The following is a 19120-nucleotide window of genomic DNA, read 5'->3' as shown; positions in this document are numbered from 1 at the left end:
GTTAAAAATCTTCTTCGAATCTCATTCACGTGAAAAAAGAAAGAAAAAAAGATATTTAATTTGAGGAGAGACCCAAGAATCATTCAATGATAGAATCGATCTTTCAATCTTTTGATCAATATTAGAAATAAAATCGTTAAAAATCTTCTTCGAATCTTATCCACATGAAAAAAAAAGAAAAAAAAGATATTTAATTTCGAATCTCATCCACGTGAAAAAAAAAAGAAAAAAAGATATTTGATTTCGAATCTTGAGGCCAAGAATCATTCAATATAGATAATAGAATCGATTTCTTCACTTTTTCAACTTTTCCATCGATATTAGAAATCGTTAAAATCGTTAAAAATCTTCTTCGAATCTCATTCACGTGAAAAAAGAAAGAAAAAAAGATATTTAATTTGGAGGAGAAGCCAAGAATCATTCAATGATAGAATCGATCTTTTAACCTTTTGATCAATATTAGAAATAAAATCGTTAAAAATCTTCTTCGAATCTCATTCACGTGAAAAAAGAAAGAAAAAAAGATATTTAATTTGGAGGAGAAGCCAAGAATCATTCAATGATAGAATCGATCTTTTAACCTTTTGATCAATATTAGAAATAAAATCGTTAAAAAGAGAAGAGAAGTCAAAAATCATTCAATGATAGAATCGATCTTTCCATTTTTCGATCAATATTAGAAATAAAATCGTTAAAAATCTTGTTCGAATCTCATTCACTTGAAAAAAAAAAAAAAGATATTTGATTTCGAATCTGGAGAAAAAGCCAAAAATCATTCAATGATAGAATCGATTTTTTAACCTTTTGATCAATATTAGAAATAAAATCGTTAAAAATCTTCTTCGAATCTCATCCACGTGAAAAAAAAAAAGGAAAAAAGATATTTAATTTCGAACTAAAAATCATTCAATGATAAAATCGATCGTGGAAAAGTGTCCCTCGGATGGAGAAGAGTAATACAAGAAAAGGGTAGGCGATGCACATTTCCTCGATGTCTTTTTCCCTTTCTCGTTCCTTATTCGCCCGACTCGATTATGTCTTCTTTGACTGCACAATCTGCGCAAACCCCCTCAATTCAGCCAATTAATTTAGCACTTAATGAACGAGCTTTGAGCTACATTCTTCGTCATCGCGGGCCAAGACGAAGAGACGACTATGAAAACGAAAAGGATAAGACATCCCCTCCCCCAGGATATCAAATTTTATATACCCGTCTTATTGAATAATACCGTTTGCGACTCTTGATTGCGATAAATTACGAGAGAGACGTGGTTTCCAATCTCTCCACTGAAATTACACATATTCAACTTATGTTGAACAATATTTTTGTAATAAACAATTCTTCCCACGTTCCCACTTTGCACCCCATTTGAATTGACACAAGGCAAATATTAAAAAAAAAAAGAGAGAGAGAGAAAAGAAAAAGTCCACCCTTTAAGTAACTGGGAATAAATATCTGTAATACATATATATGTGTGTGTGTGTGTTGTGCAAAAGTGTAGAAAAATGTGCGCAATAGTGATGGAAATCTGGGCACGGTGGTATGCGGGATGGAGGGAAATAAAAATGGAGCACGGGCGTTGGACGGATGAAAAACGAATGCTAATGAAATATTAACGACACCCGTCACGTGCTATGGCCCCAGCTGGACCAAGAATCGCGCTCATTTTTTCGATCTCTCTCTCTCTCTTTTTTTTCCTATTTTTCCTTTTTTTCCCCTCTCTCTCTCTCTCTCTCTCTTTCTCTCTGCCCTTTTTTGCAACATTGTCCGGAAACCGCATGGCTATAACGGATACACGTGACTAGGGAGGGGGGGATGAGGAGGAAAGAGTCACGCGAATTGATGTGGAAACGCAACCCCGTAGAACCCCTATGTATTTATTTTAAATACACGATGCGTTTTCCAAGTGGAAATTCTCGCGAGACAAAAAAAAAGGAAAGAAAGAAAATCGTTAAATAAATACACGAATCGTTTCATTTTCACATCGACCCCGATAAAATGACTCGTTGTTGTTGATGAGACCGAAAAAATTTCGAAAAGAGTAAATAAACTTGGAAAAAAGTTTGAAAGAAGATCGATTTTTGAAAAACTTGAAACACGGCAGATCGAATGAATGAATTGAAAACTCTTCCAATTCCGAGAGAGAGAGAATTTGAAAAATGATCTCTGAAATTCGTATAATTACTCCCTCGCTTAATGGACGGATGGACGGTTTTTCTTTTTTGGAGGAGGAGGAGGAGGAGGGTAGTTCCTCTCCTCGGCACGTCGATCAAACGACCCCTTCTCGCGCGTCTGGCTGCGCGTCAATTCGTTTGACCAAAGGAGAAGAAAAGAGGAAGAGAGAGGAGAAAGAAGAAAGAGGAGGAGGTCGCGCGAAGAGAGGTGAAAGCTTTATTTATACCCGTGACATTCTGTTTATTTTGGCTGACGCCGTGTCTCCCGTAAGTAACGACACACTCGGTCACGTGTTACGCTTCGTCCACGTTCCATCCATTCTCAGGATCGTTGCCACACGGTTACGTCATCTCCTGATGAACTCTCTCTCTCTAGATAGAGGCGGATTATCGATATCAAATCTCCATTTTGGACGAGGTGATGCATCGATTTCGCGCAATAAATGGAAATTATTCGAATTTATTTTTCATTCTACGTGGAATAAATGAAAGAATTCCGAAATGTACTACCTTCACTAAATCATTACAAGAATTTATTTTGTTTGCAGTCGATTCTTTCGCGTTTTTCTTTTGAAGAATTCTACGATTTGAATTAAAAGTGACTCGGTGTCACTTCTTACGAGGATGGTTGAGACAAAAACGTAATGCGCAATACATTTATAATTATATTCGAGAAACATAATTAATCCAATCTAATCTTAATTTTTAAGAGTGGAGTAACGAGGCCGCGGTTGAAACAGGTTATATCAGGCACATTTCCATAATACTTAATCTCCCCGAGTTGTGAGTAATGCAATCCTTGACGTTGCGCGGGAGTGACGTAATTACGATTACCTCGGCAGAGACGAGTCAGCGTGCAATTCGCGCAGTGTCTCTCCTTCCTCTTTGCTCCAACGGATGCGTCTCCTCCAAGAATGGGTTCTGGTTTCATTTAATAATTAATCATTCGAAATTCCATCGCGACACGTCTTCCACGATTCGTGACGCTTCTTTTCAATCGAATAGATGGAGTTTCGATATTTCTTCTCCATTTTTTTTTTCTTACGATCCAATTACGATTTCTAGTATTTTTTAATATTCTGTAAAATTACGTCGTCTTCTTTTGTCATATTCAGGTGACGCTTATTTGATTATTTATGAACGATCTTCTTAGGTGGATTTGGAAAGATATTCTGCAGGATGTAATAAAACTAATAATTAAATTGTTATAAAAATAATAAAAAAATAATTTATTAAAGAAATTATTTTGAATGTAAAATTTTAAAACATTTTACACAAAGTTGACAATCCGAATAATTTGAACAAAAAATTGTTGTCTTTTTTAAATTCCTCTGCGTTTGATAGCTCCATTTGTCATCTTTTATCCGAATAACATAATTTGCAATGTAATATTTATATTAGAATTATTTTTATAATATCATGTTGGCGATATTATGTTGACTCTGTTGAAGTCATAGTCGAATAATCTTAACAATTTTGCTAATAATTCTCTAAATCTTCTAATTTTGGGCTATCACGAGTCTCATGGCGATACGACAATTAGATAATTTATGAACATATCTCTGATCATCGAACACGATTATCTATTGGTTTCTAATAGACAAGCCACGAATAATTTATATACAATTCATAATTTAAGAAGTATATTTGTTACAACTAGTCGAAGGGTATTCGACATATAATCTAAATTATCCAAATTAAAATATCCAAAATATACTATATAAATCAATATTACTATTCAATACTATTGTCGATACAATTACTATTATCAATACTTCTATTGCGGATCATGGTGATACGACAATTAGATTTATGAACTGTGTTCTGATTATCTGCTCAGCCTGTCTTTAATAGACAAGCCAAATTATCCAAATCCAAAATATACTATATAAATCAATGTTACTATTCAATATTATTGTCGATACAATTACTATTATCAATACTTCTATTACGGATCATGGTGATACGACAATTAAATAGTTTATGAACATATCGTGCTCTGATCATCGACATAATTATCTGCTCATCCTGGCCTCTAATAGACAAGTCACACGAATAATTTATATATAGCATAATAATGTAATAAATTTTTATATAATAATCTACTAAGAAGAACATTTGTTACTAGTCGAAGGCATTAGATAAATATACTATAAAAATATACATAATATAAATCAGTACTACTATTCAATACTATTGTCGATACAATTACTATTATCAATACTTCTATTGCAGATCATAGTGATACGATAATTATTTAGATTTATGAACATGTGCTCTGACACAATTATTCTGCTCACCCTGGTTTCTAATAGACAAGCCACACGAATAATTTTTATATATAATAATATTAATATATAATATAATAATATAATAAATTTTTATATAATAAAAAAATCTACAACTAAGAAGTACACTTGTTACGAAGGGCATTATAATTTAAATTATCCAAATTAAAATACCCAAAATATACTATATAAATTAGTATTACTATTCAATGCTATTGTCGATCATGGTGATACGACAATTAGATAGTTTATGAACATATCGTGCTCTGACCATCGACACAATTATCTGCTCATCCTGGCCTCTAATAGACAAGTCACACGAATAATTTATATATAGCATAATAATGTAATAAATTTTTATATAATAATCTACTAAGAAGAACATTTGTTACTAGTCAAAGGCATTAGATAAATATACTATAAAAATACACAATATAAATCAGTACTACTATTCAATACTATTGTCGATACAATTACTATTACCAATATTTCTATCTCGAACAATAATGGAAAGAAATGATGCGAGACGTCATTCTTGCGAGCATCAGACTCTTAGCATTACTAAAATATCGAAGTAGTGGAGTACACTTGAGCACAGCAGCGCACCACGTGGCCTGAAGGAGAATTTCGTTAGAAACACGCGTGGCAGTCAACGTGTCTTAAAGAAGACCATGCAGGAGGAGGTAATTTTTCTCGAACATTTTCTTACAAAAAACTCACTCGCGTATACAAGATAAATTTTTAACGAATATTTATATCACGTATTATATATTCTTTTTCCTTTTTTAAGTTTTACGACAAAGAGGAAGAGAAAGAAAAGAAGAAATTTTGCGATGCGTTGAGTCTTCGATGATAATCGTAATAAATCGGGAGAGACGGAAACGCTCGCTGCGACGAGATCAGGAAACGCGAAGGAGAAACGAACGTGTACGGTTCGTGGTCAAACGAGCGATAAGCCTTATCTTATCGAACGAAAGAGAGGCGAACGAAAGTTGCTCGTACGCGAACCGCGTGCGCTCGTCGGAAACGAGACACGTTGAAATGGCGTAGTGTTTCGAGAGGATAACGAATAATCGAACATTTTGCTTTCGGGAAGCTTCCAGGTTCCAGGGGTCTGTCTTCCCCCCTCCTCCCTTCCTCCAAATTATAAATCGAGAGAGAGAAAGAGAGAGAAGATTTAACCGCAATTTTGAACCGTAATTTTTTTCCCCCCCTCTTCCTCTGTATTCTACGTTTTCGAATCGATCAATCGGTGTAGAACACGCAGTCTTGTTGCATATTTATTCAGTTGGTGATTATTCAAAAGCGTTCATGTATATTCCATGAATTTTGAAACTTTATTTTCTTATTAAAAAACGAGCTTTGGAAATTGGAAGGAAAAAAAAAAAAAAAGAATGTGTCGAGCACACACATTTTTCGCATACGGAACAACATTTTTACACGACTCGTTCGCCTTCATTGCTTCATTAAATATCGATTTTCTTTTTCAATTTCGAGACTGAGAGAGAATAATATTAAATAGGATCGTTATTTTCTTCTTCAAATCGATTAACTTGTGACAAATTCATTACGAATAAACGAAAACGGATCTGATATACTAAAAGTGAAAAAGAGATCCAACAATTTCCTCTTCAGTTTTATTTTTATATAACGCAAGAACAATCCCTCGCCCCCCCTCCGATCATCCGAAACAAAATCATCTTCGTACAAATCCAGTCTTCGAATCCCTTTTCTCGTGGATTGGATTCAATTCGTCGTTTTCTGCAAAAGGATTTTTATTTACCGGCCATTATCGAACGATAAAACGAGAAGAAAAACAGCGCTCTACATCTGTGTAATATCGTAGTTGACACGTAGTTTTTGGAGAACTATGATAACTATTCCCAACCGAACGAGCTAACCTAAACGCCAACGAAACTAAAAGGAGTGGACGAGAAATGAATATTCATTCGAGGTGTCACCCGGATGTGGTGTAACCTCGGGGAAAAAGAGATCTACGAGGAGGGGGAGGGGAAGGAATAAAACGAAAATAGCGGAATAACTCTTCCTCTACCTTCTCTTTTACACGTAGCGAGGCATCCTTTTTTTTTTTTTGAATAAATCGATGAATTGAAGATTCGTGTCGACGTTTATGCCGCGATTTTCTCTCGCGTTTCGTTGATGGATTACTGTTTATTTATTTTCGTTTTTCGTTTTTCTTTTTTTTCATGATAAAACACGCGTGTCCTTTGCTTAGAAAATTGTTTGTTTCAATCCGAAAATTGATCGCTATATTTTTTTATTTTCTCCTTCTCTTTCTCTCTTTCTTTTCGAAAATCTCGAAAACTTTTGGATAACTCGCGCGTTGTATTATTATTTCGTTTCGAGATACCAAAGGGTGGGTTTATTTCTTTGGCAGATAATAAATTCGAGCAAATTGGTGGGTTTTTTTGTAACTCTCGTGAGTAGGATTTTCAAGAGAGATGGAATTAAAGAAAATATATAAATTCGAATTTAATATGTTAAAAGATATCAAACAGAGATAATCTTTGAAAATTCTGAATTTTAAATTCGTCGAAACATCATGAAACTTCGGAAATCCAGATTTATTTTTTTCTGAACACGGTTTTAGAATAATCTTCTTGATTTCGATAATTCGGGATATATAAATAATTCAATTCGATATATTTCATTCGAATTCGAAAAATTCTGGAAATCAAAATTTCGAGATCTCAATGTAATGTTTCGATCTCTTGTATAATTTTTCTCCCCTCAAGTTATAGTTGTCCATTTATATTATAAACAGATGTTTCGCGTAATATTTTCGAATATTTCACGATGGCGCAATTAATCTTTTCTTGGTAAAAAAGATAATTAATCGTTCGATCCTCCGTTGAAAAGCTTCTCTGCAAAAAGAAATCCAAAAAAAAGGAAAAAGTTGCCGTTCTAATAACGTTACGTCTGACACCTTTTGCACTCTCTCTATATATAATATCTCGAAAAATTGTTTACCATAGTAATTAATCTTGGTTGCAATACCTATAATTAACTACGTTAATTATAACCGTTCTCGTAGGATAGCTACCTCTTACAAACTCTTTTTAAACCATGTTTAAACCAACTTTTCATCGAGGAAATATCTTTTATTCGTCCCTTATTTGGACAATTTTTCTATATTAAATACATATATTAAAAAAAACATTCGATTCCATCATCGCACATTTTTCATTCCACATATATCAACGATGATATATTTCGTATATCCTTTTGATTAAACGAAACTTTTAACTACTTGTCGGATGAATTGAAGGTTTAATAATCCTCTCCAGAAAACGTCAAACACGCAATGTTCAAAATGCAAATGGTTTTGCAGAGGAAGAGAAATTTAACCGAAGTGAAATACTGAATCGCTTTTCTTCGTTTGTTTGATTAAAAAAAAAAAGAAAGAAATTGGGGGAAAATATACCCCCTTTAATAATACTCCTATCCCTCCTCTCTTTCGTTCTCCACTTACACGAATCCATTTTTCTCTTCCCTTTCCTGACTATATTCCAGCTACACCTCATCATTAATCGTATTTGATAAAATTTATCTTATATACTCGTTACTTACTCGAAAAGTTGTTGAGAAAATTTTTATATCTAATTTATTTCTCCTAGGAAAAAAGTTTCGTTTTTTTTTTTTCCAAAAATTGAAATTCGAGGAGAGAGAAAAAGGGGGGACGGTTATTATTATATCCTATTTGCACACGGGTGATCGTAATGAATAATAAACGAGTATGCGGGTGTATATTGGGGGGAGGGGCGAATTTATAATGCAAAACACACGCCTGATTTTTCGCCTCAGCTTCCTCGCCGTCAAGTGTCCTCGAAGAACCTTCCAAACCCCCATCAATGAAACATGACTTGGCAAACACTCCGCTTAAAGTGAACATGCACTGACTTCGACCAATTCCCTCTACCCCCTCCCCTGCCTCCGCCATTCCCATTTCCTTCTCTGTAACTCTGTCGTGCGAATGTCAAGGAGAGGGTACAAAAATGATCAAAAATTCATAAGCAAATAAGTGATTGTGATTATTAAATTCGGCTTCTTCGCTCCCGTGGAACGATCTGTAACGTTGATCGAATTTATTATAAAGGGAGGGGTTGATGGAGCAATTTCTGTGTACCTAAATTCTCTCTCTTTCTTGATTTTTTTTAGTGTTATTTTAATAATTCGTTGGTTATAATGATTTTTGTTCCTTTCGACAACTGATATTACATCGATGATATTTCTTTCACGAATAATTTACAGTTTCCAAATTATTTTCAATCTTTCCAGCAGATAAATAGTTTTCTCTAAAAATTATTCTCGTTTCTTTTTTCTTCTTTTTACGATTAAAAAATTGAAGAAATCATTGGGAGAGAAACGCTCTTGACGGATTATTGACGAGACTTTATTCGGTTGAAGTTTCGTCTCGGTTGAATATGCAAACTCACGAAAAGTGGATCACGAGGATCAGATAAATAGATCCAACTCTGCCAAATTTCTAGTTCAGGTCGTTCGAAGTTCACTCGTGGAATGATAGGCGAGTTGGTTTCCAGATCTGTCTCTTCTTCTTCGAAGAAATTTGTTCCCTGAAAACAATAAATAAAAATATATTTAATTACGCGTTTACAAAAATATTTAAAGTAATGTTGCTGCAACATTGAATAATAAAAATACATAAAATTTTAAATTCTATAACAAAATTGTTTAATTGCTCCTTCGAAATCGATAATTTATTTATTTATCACAGTTTGTTGGTAAGAATATTATCTTAAGCTTAAGGGCCTCGAGTTTTTCTTTTTTCTGATACCATCGAATATTTATTTACGTAAAATAAAATCTTTCTCAGTTCCTGTTCTCTTAAATATTTCACGTTCAGCGGTTAATTTCAGCGGATAAACAAATTTGCGGCGTTTTATTTATTTAATCTTGTTATCTTCTGCGGATGGATAAAAGTGTTGCTTATCAAAAATTTACATCTATTTTAAATTTACCACGCGTGTGTATATATTTATGCATTCTAGTGTTGCCGTATTTCTCGCACAACGATACAAAATTGGATTAAAAAGAACCGCGAATTAAATTCTCAAGATTTCATCAACAAAAGACAAAAGATCTCGATATCTCGAAATATAATAAAATAAAATTCCATTTACGTCGAAGAATGTATCTTTTTGAAACATTTTTCAACAATTATCATTTGTCTTTTATGGACAAATTTTCACATAACAACAACAACAACAACGATATTTTTCGTTCGAAAATATTAAAATTCATCGTACGCAGTATAAATTATATTTTACACCAAGCCAAACCCTCCTCTAATTAATCCTCCTTCATCGATATCGCGGCGCGTTCGAAATCGTGATTCCTCAAATCACGCGCCCCCTATTCAACGTTTTTCCTCACAATGGGACGCGTTTAATAATGCGAGTGGCGTCCCGCGTAGGAAAATCGAGGGGGCGTGTTTCGAGTTTCGAATTGAAAGGACGCCGCCATTTCATCGAGCGTAAAAGGTAATTGGGCCAAAATGATTAAAATCACGGGTACGATGGAGGTTGAAGATTTCGTCGCAAACTGGAAACTCGTGTTTATCGTTCTTCGAAGAATTTAGACGATCCATCGTGTTCTCGTCACATCTTGGAGATTGGAAAAATTTTACTTCTCATCTGGATCGAAAAGAAATGTTGCTTTGAGGATTCTGATACGAGAAAGATTACTCTCCAAATTTCCAAGTGACGCGATTTCACAGGGAACGAGATGAACGAATTTTGTTTCAAAATTGATTTAAAATTTTAAATCTATTGGTTATTATAATCTACGAATATAAATATTCAAACGCGTGACAACGTTCTGCTTAATTAACGATTAACAAGGATCGGGGAAAGATCAATGGAGGTGGTTGGAGGGAATGCAAAGGAGAGAAAAGGAGTCGCGGATGGAATCGTTAACGCGATGGGGGAGGATCGAGATACCGATGGCCATCGATATCGAGTCAGGTAGCCAGTTCTCTCTCGTATTCCACGGCCCGTGGAAAATATCAGCGTATTCGTTTCTCGGTATTCCGTCTCGAACGAATGCCAAACGCATTCGAATCGAATACGCGAAGCCGTGTCAGCCTGGGGAACGTAGAAATGCATCGCGTTAATCTCTCCGCCCATTGTCGCCATCAGAATCGGAAACGCGTGTTACATATGTAACTTCCGCTCCCCGTCCGTTCTTTTGCGACTTTTCAGGGGGGCGAGGAAATTATCGAATTTGAAGAGTGAAAATTTTCTGAAAAATCCGAATCGGATATCCTGGAATTTTTATTATCGCAAAAGTTGCCAAAATATTGAACGAATTTTTTTTATTGGCTTCTCGTTATATTGAAATCACTGTTGAGAAAATTCGGAATTAAAAAGAGAAAAAATTGAGAAATCGAATCTTGAAATTTTATTATCGTGCAAGTTGCCAAAATATTGAACGAATTTTTTTAATTGGCTTCTCGTTATATTGAAATCACTGTTGAGAAAATTTGGAATTAAAAAGTAAAAATTTTTTGAAAATCGGAATCGGATCTTGGAATTTTATTATCGTGCAAGTTGCCAAAATGTATGTTGAACCAATGACTTCTCGTTATATTGAAATCGTTGTTGAGAAAATTTGGAATTAAAAAGAGAAAAATTTGAGAAATCGAATCTTGGAATTTTATTATCGTGCAAGTTGCCAAAATATTGAATGGCTTCTTGTTATATTGAAATCGTTATTGAGAAAATTTGGAATTAAAAAGTAAAAATTTTTTGAAAATCGGAATTGGATCTTGGAATTTTATTATCGTGCAAGTTGCCAAAATGTATATTGAACCAATAGCTTCTCGTTACATTGAAATCGTTGTTGAGAAAATTCGGAATTAAAAAGAAAAAAATTGAGAAATCGAATCTTGGAATTTTATTATCGTGGATAAGGAGAAAATCGGTGTTCTATATGGTCACGAGATAAAAATATATGAGACCTCCCTTCATCTCATTTTCGAGGAGAAGAAAAAGAAAAAATTAGAGAAAAACCGTTGAATTTCGTGGAATTTTCGTCGAATCCTTCTACACGAAATAGAAAATTCTGCGTCGAAGGATCGAGAAGGAAAGCGAAAAGGAAGAAACATCCCACAAGAGGAACAAAATTAACCGTGGAATTTCAACGGAATACTAATACGCACGAACACGACAACGGAAACAAAGATGAACACGCGCAAAGGAGACGGGCCAATGACAAATAAAATTTGTACACAAGCTGCACCACCGAAAAATCGACATCCACGACATCCAAGAGAACATCCTACACCTGAATACCTTGACTTATTCTCGCCCCATTATCGGTCCCATTGTACGTTTTGGTCCGGCAGGAAGAGGCGCGTTCAGAAACGAGACGCGTCATCACAGCCTTTTACAAGTGGCTCTCGCCGTTCGAGAAAACGCAGAGAGACGCGCTTGTTGGTCCCGCGACCAACTCGGAATCGTGTAGAAGAAGATTGGAACTCGGCCAAATATTTATACACAGCTCTCTCTCTCTCACTCTCTCTCTCTATAAGCCGCGTACGCTGTTGCTTCACTACACGCCCGTCTTATATACGTCGCAACCGGTATTTAATGGGTATCGCGTAATAAAATTGTTGCTCCACTCAACCACTCAATTTATCCACGCAAGTTTTCCTTCTCATTACTCTAATTTAATTTAGCGTAACAAATATGCGTAACGATATCCTCTTTGGAAATTATTATATCATAGAAATATTTATTTCATTTACCGTTGATGATTGCTTGAATATAAATAGTTCGAGCAATTAATTACAAGATTGTTAGTTTTTTATATTACTTTTTTATATATTGCTCCTACAGAAGGAGTATAATTTCAAAGAGCATAGGTTTTTTTGGAGAACAGTTGTGGTAATGGATTAAATGAGCTGAACACATAAATGGGATAATTAAGATAAAGGCTAGACAAGTTATTGTGGAAGACGGAATCGTAAAAAGAAATAACGTACGTTATTGTACGATATATCTACTGTTTTATATTGTTTTCATCGCAATTCGCGATAAGAAAAAGGCATTGCGAGCCGAGAAAAAAAAAGAAGAAGAAATGAAACGTAGATAAACGAAAAGATGAGCAACGCTGCCAAAGCGTATTACGCATCGAAGGGAATTTGGAATGAACGGATATTCGTGTATCCTAAATACCTGATTTGCCAGCCATTCATTGATCTTGTAACGAAGCAAAGCGTAGAGCTAGATGTTATTTCTGCATGGATGTTGAAAGACGAGAAGTATTCGAGGATTCTTTGGAATTTTGATGAAAATCGAAGAATTTTCACGATCCGGTATATTTATTCGCGCATAGATGGTTCATTCAGGTTGAACGATCGTTTGATCGATACCTCTTATTTTCCAAGTGGATAATTTTTAAAAATCTATACGAATTTGTTGGTTTATTGTTGATTTAAATCATTTAAACTTTCATCAAATTTTGTTCCTCGTTCCAAATTCTTACAAAATTACATTATATGTAAAAATTCTTTTTTTTTCTTTTTGACACAATAATCGATGAAAAACTCTTATCTTTGAACCAAAGAAAGCCTCATAAAACGTGTTACTCATAAAGATAACAAATCCAAAAAAATATTTACTTTCCAATTAATAAACTTAGAATGTTAATTGTTGAAAAAAAAAGATATAAAATTTGATTACATTGAATTTGTTACTATATCGTGTATTTTTATAGAAAAAAAAATATATGTATATGTACAATTTTCATGAAAAGTCTATATATTTATCCTTATGATAACCTAAAACGTGTCAAAAAGAATATTGTACATTTTGAATTTATTTTATCTTATATTCTCTTTTGTTTTTCTTTTTTTTTTTTTTGTTGAAAGTAAAACAGCGAAACATGAAATGTTCCCAGTTCCTGTGTAAAATTCCTATGTGCACTCAGTATTTATACATGTTCTTATAGCTTCGTATTTATTTAACGTACTATCTTTTATTGTCAAGTTTTCGTTATTTATCGCGCGGACAATACACAAAATATTTAAGCTCTCTAAATTTCGTTATTTTTATCTTAAACGCATTTATTTACACGCACGAATTCCCAACGTTTTTCAACAATTGTTTCGGAACAATTGGAACAATATTTTTGCAATAATAAATATTTATTATTATAAATACGCGACGCGACGAGTGTTCGAGTATACTAAGAACACTTTCGTTTCTTTTTCTTTCTTTCTTTCTTTTTTTTTAAACATTTGCCACTGTGACTCAATCGAGATGCAATTTTTCGAATATTTTCCCGTTGCAAAATTGTTCGTTTCATTTTTCGGCCGCCATTTGTTGCTCGCCGTGTACAATGGAAACAACGGCGAAACACGGAAACGCGTTATTGTCAGCGTATTTTTAATTTACAACCGAGTACCGCGAATTCGAATGCATTATTCTCGGTTACATTCGGTCACAAGGAAAGCCTTTCAACCGTCATCAATTATTTCATGGGTGGAAAATCCATTTCGCTGGAAATGGAGGGGTGGAAGGTCAGCTAATCACGAATGCATACGAACCTAACAGGCTTATTCGTAGTCATCCATCTCGATTTTCGAATTCCCGACACCCATGTCGATGATTTTCAATTAGTATCCACTGTATTGTGTACGTGTTTCCGTTCAATCTGTCAAGACCAGCACCTCCTTCTCTTGAGATAAATATATATATCACAATTCTTTTTTATTTTTTTTATGAATAAAATTTTACAAGGAAACGAAACGGGTAATCAAGAGCGAACTCGAATTGGTTCTTAATTTTCGCGGCAAATTTTAAATGTTACGTTCGTCGTGTCGATAATATCGGTGAATTATTATGTAACAGAGAGAAAGAGAGGACGAGTTGTGGGGCGTATTGGATAACCCTTGTATCGTATATACTAAAGGTTCTCAATTATTATTATTATTATTGTTATTATTGTTATTATTATTATTATTATTATTATTGTTTCACATTATTATTAATGTACTTTCGCGTTATTACGTATAATGTAATGGCTTTCGAATTATTTTATTACCTCTGTACTCTGTTTTAACACGCGCATTGGCATTTGCGCGTTTCATCAAATTCATATTGAGACAAAGAGAGAAAGAGAGACCCCCTCTCCCCTCGTATAACGTTTACACGCATGATGCAAATAATTTTACCGCCGCGTCTCCTTTGTTGTTTGTAATTCGGGTGGAGTAGATCGTGTAAAATAAAACGTCTCCTCTGTCGTATTCGAATAATTGATCGAATAATTTTTAAATAAAAAAAAACCGCATATAAATCGATGAATATAATAATAATACGAAGAAAGATTGGAATTTAATTGAATTCGAACGTGAGCAGACGCTGCCTATGCAAGATTTTCTAGTAGTCGAAGAATCAAGAATCACAGCGTAGGCGGGAATTAATGTAACAGTTGGCGCGGAAGAACGGTTTCTCGAGCCCAGGAATGCTCTGCCCTGTGCAACAATATAAGCAAGAGATTTAATACCGAGGAATGTCGGCCAAAATGGAAGGATGACTCGAAATCACGAAACACAGGTGGATTGGGACGACCACCATCACGGTTTCGGGATCCGTGTTGATAGATCGATTTATCGTGTGCCGCTTATTCGACGCTGTCGACGTTGGCGTCGGAAAATACGAGCGGGTACAATGGAGAGAGCAGCATTAAAACGGATGGAAATCGTATATAATTCCTCCGCAACGCATTAATTATGGCAATTAGTCAAAAGATTCGACCGAGACAGAGATTGATATATTGCGGCACCAATCGCGCACCCGAGATTATCCGAACTATTATCGCCTCTTTTTTTTTTCTCTCCCCATTAATTATTTTATCAGAAAGGACCATACTTTCCTTCTTTTTTTTTTTATTAATAAACTTAACATTTCGATAAGAGAGAGGTATATATATATATAAATTTTAATTGAACGCAGCGTTAATCATCTACGAAGATAATTTTCTTCGTTGTTAAATTGAATTAAAATTTCTTCAAATCGGATTAAGATATTGGATAACAGTTAGAATATTCGATCAGCGATTAACACGTTAACAAATTCAAAAGATGAATTCATCCACGACAATCGTGTCGTGAGGCTTGATAAAGAGAAAAAAAAGGAAAAGAAGATAAAAAATCTACCTAAAAGGTTTATTACCGGCTTCGAGGAATAGCCGTGCTATTTCTATGTTAAGAAGCCCTCCCTCCCTCTTCCTTCCCTCCTCTCTCTCTCTTTCTTGAAAAGAGATCTTACTAAGAAAGCAAATGCGCCCATGAATAATGGAACGCGTACATTGTCTCCCGCCTCTTCTCTCGTTGCATCTATGCTCTCCACTCATTGCTTATCTTGGTGTTGCGTTGCTCAACTGTTTGGTAATCGATGCCAAATATATATATACACACGTCTCTCTATATTTCTTGTACCGTCCATTTCCGATCTTTCCATGTCTTTTTCTCGATAACCTTAAATTTTTATCAAAAATTTCGATGAAAAATTCATCACGTATTTATTTATCACGCGTCGAACGAAATTTTATCGTCTCATATTATAGAAAGATTCCATGATAAATTTGCCTTTTTCATAAAAAAAAAATAATAATATTCGTTAAAAATCGATGGAAAAGATCGATCGATCGAACGGAAGTACGATGGAATCCACGATCAAATTTATTCGATCTACGAGGCGGCACGGCTCGAAAGAATGGATAGATACGGTGTGATCGTGGCCGGAAATTCGAATAAAAATCGAACGTTCTCTGTATCCACCGTCTATCAAATCAAAATAAGTGTTGATATAAAATTGGATCAAAAAATGAAGTGTTAAAATTTCGATCAAATAGTAATATTGTAATAGCACCTGCTAATACTGGTAGAGATATAATTAATAAAAACTGATCATGGAAATAATGAAATTTGATGATAATTTAATGAAAAATTTTTTATTATTGTAATTGTAACTATTAAATTTAACGATCCTATAATTGTAGAGATATAATTAATAAAATTGCTGTAATAAAAACTGATCATGGAAATAATGAAATTTGATGATAATTTAGTGAAAAATTTTTTATTATTATAATTGTAACTATTAAATTTAACGATCCTATAATTGATGAAATTCCTGATATATGAAGAGAAAAAATATCCTCGCAAACTTGGCGGCGCAGCATCGTCGACGCGTGGATCCCCATCGATAATGCGTCACTTCTGTGATGACGATGTATGCGATACGCGCGGCCACGTATAAATAATGCATCATCCAGCTCGAGAAGGGAGACAACAGGCCACAAATATCCATGAAACTTCGATGCCAACGATGACCTCGTGCCCTCTGTTGAATCGACTGGTAGTCATCGACACGACGGACCTCTACGTGTGTGTGTGTGTGTGTGTGCTGCTTCTGTCCCTCTTGCATGGAATTAAAATGTCGAGGTGAGGAGCGTGGCGCAGTCCCTTTGTAAACACGCGATCGAGAGTTCGTTTGGTGGAACGATCATTGTCGTTTGAACTTTTTGAATCGTGTATAGGAATGGATGATATAGTGGATTCACTTGGAGTGGTGGTGTTTCGAGAGCGAGTTTTCTTTCGTCCAAGTTTTTCTTCCGTTTTTCTTCAGTTTAATCGAAGAGAAGATTTGAGGTTAGGAAACGTAGATTCGCGTAGATTGCGCGAAATTTAAATAAGTAAATGTAGATACGTGATAGTAGGTTGCTTATTTTGTGTATTATTATTTCGAAGAAATTGTTTTCAATATTCGTTTTCTATATTTTAGTTTTGTTATATCGATAGAATTTTTTCAATCGTATTACATTTATATATTCGATAAATATTTTTCTCGCGGGAAAATTTAAAAGTTGCCTTCTTCAAAAGTGAGATTTCGAACTAAATTTCTCGCGATAAGACGACTCTTTCCACAGTTCGATCATTTATTGTTAACGAAGATCGATTTTCTCGATGGATCGATCCAACAAACTAACTCGGTGTGGAGATTGAAAACGAACGATGATCGATTTATCGATGTTTTCAATGCGTGAGATGTACTATTATCCTGTTCTCGTTATATATTTAATCATGAGTCGAAGACGAGTTTTATTTATTACGTTTTGTATCAAAATTAAATTTTCGAAGTGAAATTCAATATTTCAATCTAGGAGAGAGATTAAAAGTGTGAATGAAGGAGATCGTGAACGAGGGAGGGAAATTTTTCTAGACTTTTTGAAAAAATTTTCAATTCTTATTCAACGTTATATACTTTCTCTAGATTTTCGACATTGAGAAACAAGAATGAGTAATTTGTTTGGGTAGCGCGACACGGTTGTTGCGACGGCGTTTATCGGTTGGTGAGTCACCGACTTGGCCACAGAATTGGAAATTATTCACATGATAATGATACGATTAATATATAAATCATCTACGTGGTTAAGAAAAATTAAATAGTGATAATATAATGGTTGATTGGAAATTATATATATATATATATATATATCGTGATATGATATTCAATATTATTATCTGTTTATATTTTTTTTTTTTAAATTTTACTTTTTCCAGAATGAAATAAAATAGAATGAAAAATATGAAATTTTTTTTTAACGTATATCATTATATAAATGTAAAATATGTAAAATATATTATATATTCCATTATATTTATTTTTATACGATAATTTGTAATTTCCATACAGATAAGTAATTTTAAGTGTTCTATTGTATTATCGTATTATTATTAGATTGTCCACAAGTGATAATTTTTTATCCATTTTTTCCACATCTATTACTATGAAAAATAATTTAATAATAATAATAATAATAATAATACATCACCTAAGATGTTAATAATAAAAATACTTCACAAGGGGCAAAAAATAATCGTTGAATTAAAAATTTGCATTTCATATAACGAATATGCATTAAAATTATTTATGCAACATGATAAATATGCGTCGCATTTTAATCACCAAGTTATACGATGCAATTTTTATGTTCTATAATAAAATATTTTATTCGCGTTTGCAGTGTACAAAGGTATCAAGAATTATTTTACATTTACTAGAAACGAATATGTTATTCTATAGACTGCGGTATAGTAGACCGAAAAAAAAAAAAAAGAAAAAGGAAGGAAAAAGATAAATTTACATTGTATGAGATAATCGCTTTGTGTCACTTTTAAATAATTCAGAAGCCCGATGGAAGATCAACACGCAGTTCGGTTATTCTAAAGGCTTGTTTCTTACGAAATACTGAAAAGGAAACAAGTAATTGAATTGGAAACGGTGGATTCCGTTATTTCTCATATTTTTTCTCATATTATTATTATTATTATTATTATATTATATTATATATATTATATTATATTATATTTATTATTATTATTATTATTATTATCATATTATTATTATTATTATTATATTTCGCAATGTATAGAGATTTGAAAAAAGATGAGCATGATGAAAAAATTAAGGAAGAATAAAAACGTATTCAAAATGTTCAGTATACGTTTCAAATTTTAATTATCTTCGACGATAATTTCGTTCGAAAGAGAATAAAAAAGAGGAACATCGTTGCAATCTTCCATCCATGATAATTTTCTTGTGTAA

At 33.8% G+C, this 19120-nt stretch overlaps 1 protein-coding gene across 1 annotated transcript in view; it reads left to right on the top strand.

The window, feature by feature from the left end:
* The window catches only part of LOC102677099 (CUGBP Elav-like family member 2), a 197121-nt gene that overhangs the window by 113770 nt on the left and 64231 nt on the right, over window positions 1-19120 (top strand). The window lies entirely within an intron of this gene.

Source organism: Apis dorsata, unplaced genomic scaffold, assembly GCF_000469605.1.
Source record: "Apis dorsata unplaced genomic scaffold, Apis dorsata 1.3 scaffold_168, whole genome shotgun sequence".
In the NCBI taxonomy this organism is placed as follows: domain Eukaryota; kingdom Metazoa; phylum Arthropoda; class Insecta; order Hymenoptera; family Apidae; genus Apis; species Apis dorsata.
The sequence above is the reverse complement of the archived record's forward strand: the minus strand, read 5'-3'. Positions and strand labels throughout refer to the sequence as shown.